The 7,872-nt window shown below is 32.1% G+C and overlaps 2 long non-coding RNA genes across 2 annotated transcripts; both read right to left on the bottom strand.

The window, feature by feature from the left end:
- Positions 1–208: 208 nt before the first annotated feature.
- Positions 209–1,019, bottom strand: LOC145806711 (uncharacterized). The gene is made up of 2 exons (XR_014350173.1): positions 891–1,019; positions 209–411 (listed from the first exon to the last, which is right to left on the bottom strand). It is a non-coding gene; the product is annotated as an uncharacterized LOC145806711 (long non-coding RNA).
- A 1,932-nt stretch (positions 1,020–2,951) lies between these two features.
- Positions 2,952–4,043, bottom strand: LOC145806710 (uncharacterized). The gene is made up of 2 exons (XR_014350172.1): positions 3,536–4,043; positions 2,952–3,413 (listed from the first exon to the last, which is right to left on the bottom strand). It is a non-coding gene; the product is annotated as an uncharacterized LOC145806710 (long non-coding RNA).
- Between the last annotated feature and the right edge of the window lie 3,829 nt (positions 4,044–7,872).

Genomic DNA, 7,872 nt, shown 5'->3' on the forward strand with positions numbered 1-7,872 from the left:
ACTCGTGCTCTGATACCAATCTATCATGACCTAAACGCGCCCCTATAGGTTTAACATCGCAACCGGCCAGTAATCCTATGATTACCTACGGCCTCTAAAACAAAATCACAAAAGAAGGGGCTAGCGGAAGCAAATACATAAATATAATTGTCCAGTGAGCTGTGCTGACTTATATGAACGGAATATTTAAAACTTTATATACATATCCAAAAGTCATTTTTACATTATACCCACACACATTATAGCGTCTTGAGTACAGCCAACAAAAACAAAATAAGTCTCATATACAGACACAACCAAAACTTATAACACATGACACTTCCGGAACCTCCTCATGAGGCACGATGGTTGGCTGACAAAAGAACACAGATCCAGACAAGAGTCTTCAGGCTCGATCTCCAAAATGCCCACCTATACATATATATACACGCAGTGAGCTAAAGCCCAATGAATAACATCAATGTAAAGAGGTTAGTGAACGAATTCCGAACATTTCATAATCATAAAACAGATCATAACATAAACATCCTCATATCCAAATATAATAATGGTACATCCCATAGAACACATTACATAGCGTCTTCCGACTAGAGTAATCGGTTCCAGATACCGATTAAACACATATCACCACAATGAAGTGGCTAACGAGATCTCGTAATCATATATATGTCATGGACCCGCATTAACATGTCGTCCCCCATGACTTGGGACTATTTATGGATGCCATAATAGATTTCAAACATAGGACATTCGTTCACGTAAACAAATATCATTTCAGAAATCATAACTTATCAAATTATATTTGGAACATAATTCATATGAACATATCTTTACAATAACATTTTGGAACATAATTCATATGAACATATCTTTACAATAACATTACTCACAATGGACTCCCGTAAACGATCAATCAATCTCCGAACGTTGACCTACAAACACAAAAGTACATAACACAAACATATGTTATCATTACACATGTTCACATGGTCGTTATGGCTTAGCTCTCTTACTTTAACTGCTTATTCACTCCATGCCACATAACTTGTTCATATTGCCCATATAATTGGATTTGACACATATTTTCTAATTCACTTTACATACATCGATTCTTAGCTCATTGCTCTTCAATAACTCATAATTCATGTTTACATCTGCTCAGAAATGGATGGAAATGAAATGTAGAACAACTTGTCAAAATGCACTAAAAATGGCCTGGTCGCTCGAGCGCAACATTGGTCGCTCGAGTGGACCGACCTATCTGAAAAAGTACTGGTTGGTCTCAATCTACGCTCGAGCCACAACTCTCACGCTCGAGCGGTTTAACAGGATGCAAAGAGTTCGCTCGAGCGCGACTTTGGTCGCTTGAGCAGAGCGCTTACATTTGCAAAAATGCTGAAAGCTCGCATTCTCCGCTCGAGCGCAGGTTTCCTCGCTCGAGCGAACTTCGGAATTCTGGGTTTTCAAAAACAGAGTTTGAGCTTCCAAATGCAATTTCAAAGGTAAACTCGTGCAAGGCTTATCTTAAAGCTTGAAAACTTTTCTAAAACATGAACACATGATCCTTTATAAACCCTTTAGCTCAAAACTCATAATTTTAGCCAAAATTGAGTTTAACTTTCATGCATGTAAACCTTTCAAGCTCTTTTCTCCAAAACTCATGAAGTTAACAAAATTTGAGTTCATAAACTCCATGCATGTAAGGAATTATTTTCCAAAACATGAAACCAAGGTTCAAACATGATAATTCAAACATGCATGTGTCAATTATCCAAAATTTCTACATGAATGATTAAAATCAAACTTGATATAGCAAAACCCAACATGTTTAGGCATGCATGTAGAATTTTCTTCTTAATTCTTTCCTAAGACTCCTCAAACATGGAAATTTACTTACAAAACTTGTTGACATATGCATGCATGTACATTTCATACATCAAACCCCACACAATTGATAAAACTCATGATCAAAGTGATGATTAAACTCTTATATATACATGCATATTAGAATTATAATCAAATTCTTCATCTTCTTAGCAAACATATGTGAAATACATGCAAATGATCATAACAATTCTATGAATTCATCTCTACAATACATACTCTTCATGAATTAATAGCCAAAGGCTTACCTAGAGTCTTGAATCACTCTTGTTCTAGCTTAATTTTGATGGATTCTAGCCAAGATCTTCAATTCTCCTTCAATCTCTTCTTTTCTCTCTCTTGAATTGCACTCTCTCTCTCTCTAAAATAAAATCTCAGAATTTGCACTCAAAGAATGAGAGAAATGAGCTCAAGTGAGCTCAATGTGTTGAATATATAGTTATGATGCCATAATACATTAATTAGAATATAAGGCTTACCAAACGCAATTTAATGAATCAGACTGAATTAGTTTTTAATAGAAATTGCCAAGTGTTCTAAATATTCCAAATAACCTATCCATGTAATCAATTTTGGTTTCGTGTGCTGATGAGGCTTTCAATTTTCATATCAAAGTAGATTCCACAACAGATATTACTACGAGTAACAGGTAGAAAACCAAATAACACACAAAATACATAATAAACACATAATTTATTTTAATCCCCTCATTAGCATCTTTAATTGCGGATTAGTAGCTAATTGTGGGTCGAGGTTGTTATAGTGTCCAACTCCGTCTGTTCTCCAAAATTCAAATACACAATACTCATTCATAAGAAAATGCAAATGCAAAAGAATAGCCCTTACTGTAACAAGATTACTAGAGTGGCCAATATATTTTTGTACAGAAGTCCCTTCACACACACTACATGGCTTGCGTTGCAACCAACAAACCATTTTTTTAAAAATGTAACACCTTTTGCAGTAGGAGCCTTGACAACCTACCACAACACATTCACATCTCAGGCATGTGCGAAAGGAAACAATATTGTTCTAATTCATCTTAAATCAGGAGGCTTTAGTCTGAATTAATAAATAAATAAAGATACTTCATTCCACAGCTCGTACACCAACAATATGTACACAACAAATTCTACATCAAGTTTCCAGAGGAATTCGCATAAAAGTGGAACACTTACATAACTTTCAAACTTAAAAAGAGATTATTTCAAACCCCAAAGTAGAATGAACCCAGAAAATCCAGGGGATTACAAAAAGCTAATAATTAAGGAAAATCTAATTAAAAACATGAGGATTGCTATTATGGGTTGCATTTTTGTTGATCCAAAAAGTAATATACATTTCTGGTAAATCACTTTCTTTATGCAAATGGGGGCTTTCTTTGCCCCTTCCATTGCCAATGTCATTACCATTGTCGTTACTTGCTATTGATGTTTCTTTCTCTTTCTTAGATACATTTGCAGTCTGTTGCAATTACTGATCACCCGCAGCAGTTGCTGCAACTGCCATTGTGGAGTTGGATCCATTATCTACAGGAAAACAATAGATTGGCACTAAACAAACAATAATTCAAGGTTAACACATTTCTCAGATTGAAACCAAAATGAGAAATACACTTTCTATGACTTCAGGACTAACAGGCAAAATTTACCTCCAAGACTGCAATACAAGAACCATTGTAAACAAATAGTTGAAGAATCGATATACCCTCTCTGTTCGTGCTTCATTACCTTCTTCTCTGCCCTGCCATGCCCATGTATTCGTTGGGGTTTTGATAAACCCTCTGATCTTGGTGAATTGCAAGAAAAGATCTGGTCCAACACAGCTTCGAGATCGTCATACAAATCGCAAACCCATTATCATCCAGATTTCTACATTTAACCCATCTTCTTTACGATTTCCAGATCGTCATCATGAACCATTGATCTTACCGTCATCCAGAATGCGATCTCATCGTCATTGTCGAAAGATAGAAAGCGACTGAGATGAGAGGCTCGGGAGTTCCGACGAAGGAGTGGCTGCTGGCAATGGGATTTGGATTTTGATCTACCTCACGATCTAGATCTCAGATGAGAGAGAGAAGAGGAAGAGACAGAGAGTGAGTGAGTGAGTCAGGGACTAGGGCTCGACATGGGCTGGGAGTCAGAATGAAATTTGGAATTTAAGTTTCGGGATTGGAGGAATATATAATCATCACACATAGAAGTGTGATTAAAAATATTATATATAATCACACTTATTTAGAAAGTGTATTAAAAAATATATATATAATTATATTTAATTGAAAAGTGATATAAAAAATAAATATTATCACACTTAATCAAATTAAGTGTGATTAAAATATTAATCTTATTTTTTTTATCACACTTCTAATAAAAGTGAGATATTTTCATTTATCAAAGTGTGATCTTTAACTATTTTTGTAATAGTGTGAGCCTAATTGGACCCACCTCGGGCCTCAGACAGGCCTCGGGCCACGAGGTATTTTTACACCCCTACGTATCACTTATTTTAAATTGTATCACTTCTTTATTACATTACATATATTTTTATAAAAAAATAAAAAATTAGTAAAATAAACTATTTCGAAATAATTTCTAAACAACTCTATATATTAATTTAGTGATTGATAAAGGGCATAGATTTTATTTATTTATTTTTTTATTACAGAAAAATCCTCTCACTCTCCCGCAGGTCCAGGATAACTCCTTTTGCAGAGATCACCAAGGTGTCCTGTTGTCCGTTCTTAGTTAGGAAACTACAACATGGGAACCTACTCCGACCTCCCAAGATATGTTTCGCTTAAGTTAGGACTCGCACAGCGGGGGAGTATTGAACCTACACCAAGTACTATGATAACAACAACTTGAGGCTAACTTCTTAACCAACTGCGCTACGCCCAAGAGGTGACCCAAGAAATGTCGAACTTGAGACCTGGAATCTTAACCCCCAGGCCTTTAACAAGTTGCTACACCCTTGGGTTAGTAAGAGCTCGTTTGGCATAAAAAAGCCAAAAAACCAAAGGCTTTTTGGCTAAAATAGTCACAAAAAGATAAAATAGGTTTTTTAACCCAATAAGACAAAGGAAAATGAGTTGGACCCCCTCAAGGAGGCACCCCTTTTGACCCCCTCTCTCTCTGATTGGCCAGTTTTTTTTTTTTTTTTTCTTTTTCCTCCAATCACCACCCGCCATGTGTGTGTGGGGTAGTGGGGGTGGTGATTGGAGGTGGTCTCAATCACTTCCCTAACACAAAACATCACATCAAATCCATAATCATTTCATTTTTTCTCTCACAAAAGTTAAAAAAGTCAAAAAGCCTATCTCAAACGAGATTTTTTAGCCGTAGGCTAAAATAGCTAAAAAGTCAACCCACATTCCAAACGAATCATATAGGGCATAATCTTGTTTCCAATGTAACCAAAAAAAAAAAAAAAGGCATAATCAAGAGCAGTGAATCATTTTCCTAGTCAAAAATGTACTCTAGTTAGAGCATCTGCATCAGTCTCAACAAATTTTGAGTTAAATTATAACTCAAAATCCACTTTTACTATTTTAGCTAGTCACCTTTTCAGTACTCGCTGCATCAAGCTCTCGATTCTAACTCAGTCTTATTAAAATATTAATTTCTTATTGTATTTGTTATTTTTTCTTTTTTTATTAAATTGATGAGGTGTCATCCAAACAATTCTTAAAAAATACAAAAATGCCAAAAAAAAAAAAAATTGCCGTTGACCGGTCGACTGGTTAGACTAATTTTCTGCATTTTTTCTTCTTCTGCTACAAGCACTCACGAGACATCCAATTTGGCCCAATTTTTCTCTAGAAAATATAATAAAAAAATATGTAGCGAATGAACAGTGTCTCAACAAAGTTGTTGAGGTACTGTACCAAATTTAACAAAGTTAATTTTAAAAAAAATTTGTTGAGAGTGATGGAGGGAGAATTTGTTGATTTATTAGTTATATTTTAGCTTTTTGTTATTTTGATAATCTTGATGCGGATGCCCTTAGCGTGTGTCCATTTATTACGAGGAAATATATATAAGAAAAAATGTGAAAAAAATAATTTCATATTTATTTATAACAATAATACTATATACATAAAAAAAAATTAAAAATATTTTTTAAAAATATATTTGTGGACTTTATTTATTTTAATTTTAACCTATATTTTACTAACTTTAAATTTATACTATTATTTTTGAAATAAGTTTCAAGATAAAAGTTCATTGTAAATAACATATATTTTTCTTCACAATTAAAAAAATACAGTATATATTATATATGTGGAACCTATTAAAAAAAAATCTCAATCTTTATGGCATTCATGTTTATAAGAACTTTATCAATAGCGTGTGCGATTATAAATTTGGAATGAATTCAAGAGGGGGTTTAGGGTCGATATTTATCTCAAAATTTTGAAGAAAAAACACTATTATTTTAATAATATTAATTAAATAATATAAGTTATTTGACAATCATCAATTTATCTTAATAACGGAGAAATACAAAGATTAACCATAGTAGAGCATTCGTAGTCAACTGAACTAGTCCAAAATTATTATTTTAAAAAAATGCCATAACGTAAATTAAACTACTTTGTTCTTACTTACTTTCTCTTATTAAGATATAAAAAATTTGTTTTTAATTGATTTTTAAAAATTAATTTTTTTATTTTTCATATTTTTTATTTTTAATATTTTTTTTTTCATATTTTAAGTAAATTTGTTACTTTCTAGATGCATATAACTTCGATGCACATAAAAAATAAAATATTTGTGAAAAAATATTTTAAAAATTCAATAAATACACAAAAATATAAAAATACACTGAATTTTGATTTTTTTTTTGCAATTTTTTATATTTGATGAATTTTTCAAAGATTATTTTAATAAATATTATAATTTTTAAGTGTATTTAAGTTACGTGTATCTAAAAAAAATTTCTTCAAATATTAAAATTTTTGACTAAAAATAAAAATTTTAGTTTCTTAAAAAGTGAGTTCAATTTTTTGAAACCCAAATAAGGTGATATGTAGTTTTGAAATTTTTTTTTTCTTTCTCAAAAACTAAATATGAGGAAATCATGATCATTCATTGTACGTCAAATTCTTGTGGGGGTGTAGTTTAGAATTACATAAACAAAAATGATTGGTGGCCCTAAAAAATTTGTCCCTAATGCCCCTAATTTTCATTTTTGGAAACTGTTTTCTTTTTTTCTTTCTTTTTTCCTTTTTTTTTTTTTTTTTTTTTTACCAAAAGTGGAATTTCGGGGCATTCGAGCCCCGAAATTTAGGGCCCTCAAGCAGCGCTGTTACATAAATATCATTTCGGTTCCCTATATACGCCTTGTTTCGAGAGCCCTATTGGGCAACCCAATTGAAAAATGTTTTGGAGCTCTAATAATTTTAATATGTACGTGAGATTCATCTAATGTGATATTTTGATCTTGTATTTTTTTTTCCACCTCGCTAGAATTCAATTAGGCCCCGTTTATTTTGGGGTATGAGAGGGGGATTGTGATTAGAATAGCTGTGAGCCCCATTTGATGTGCGATTTGTTTACAGAATTAAGGAAGGGACTGCTAAGCTGAAGGGCTTAGGATAGGCCTTGCAGATGGGATTTGATTGGGCCTCCAGGACTTGGTATTAGAAAAATAGTTCGGCGGATTAGAAATTTTTTATTTTTATTTATTTTTAATTTTATTTTTTACATGTCGAGCATTTTTTTTTGAACATTAATGTTTAATTTTTTATATTTTTTGTTAAGTAAAAATCATTATTTTTATTTATTTATTTTTTTCTGAAATTATTTTATTTTATTTTTATTTTTTTAAATTTTTTTACATGTTAGGCATTTTTTTAAAAAACATTAATGTTTAATATTTTTGTATTTTTTTTATTTGTTTTATTATTTTATATTTATTTTATATAAAAACAATTTAACAATCACTACACTAACAACTATAATCAAAACAAACACAATTTTA

The sequence above is a fragment of the Camellia sinensis genome, chromosome 14 (assembly GCF_055761805.1).
Source record: "Camellia sinensis isolate YWXY chromosome 14, ASM5576180v1, whole genome shotgun sequence".
Lineage (NCBI taxonomy): Eukaryota > Viridiplantae > Streptophyta > Magnoliopsida > Ericales > Theaceae > Camellia > Camellia sinensis.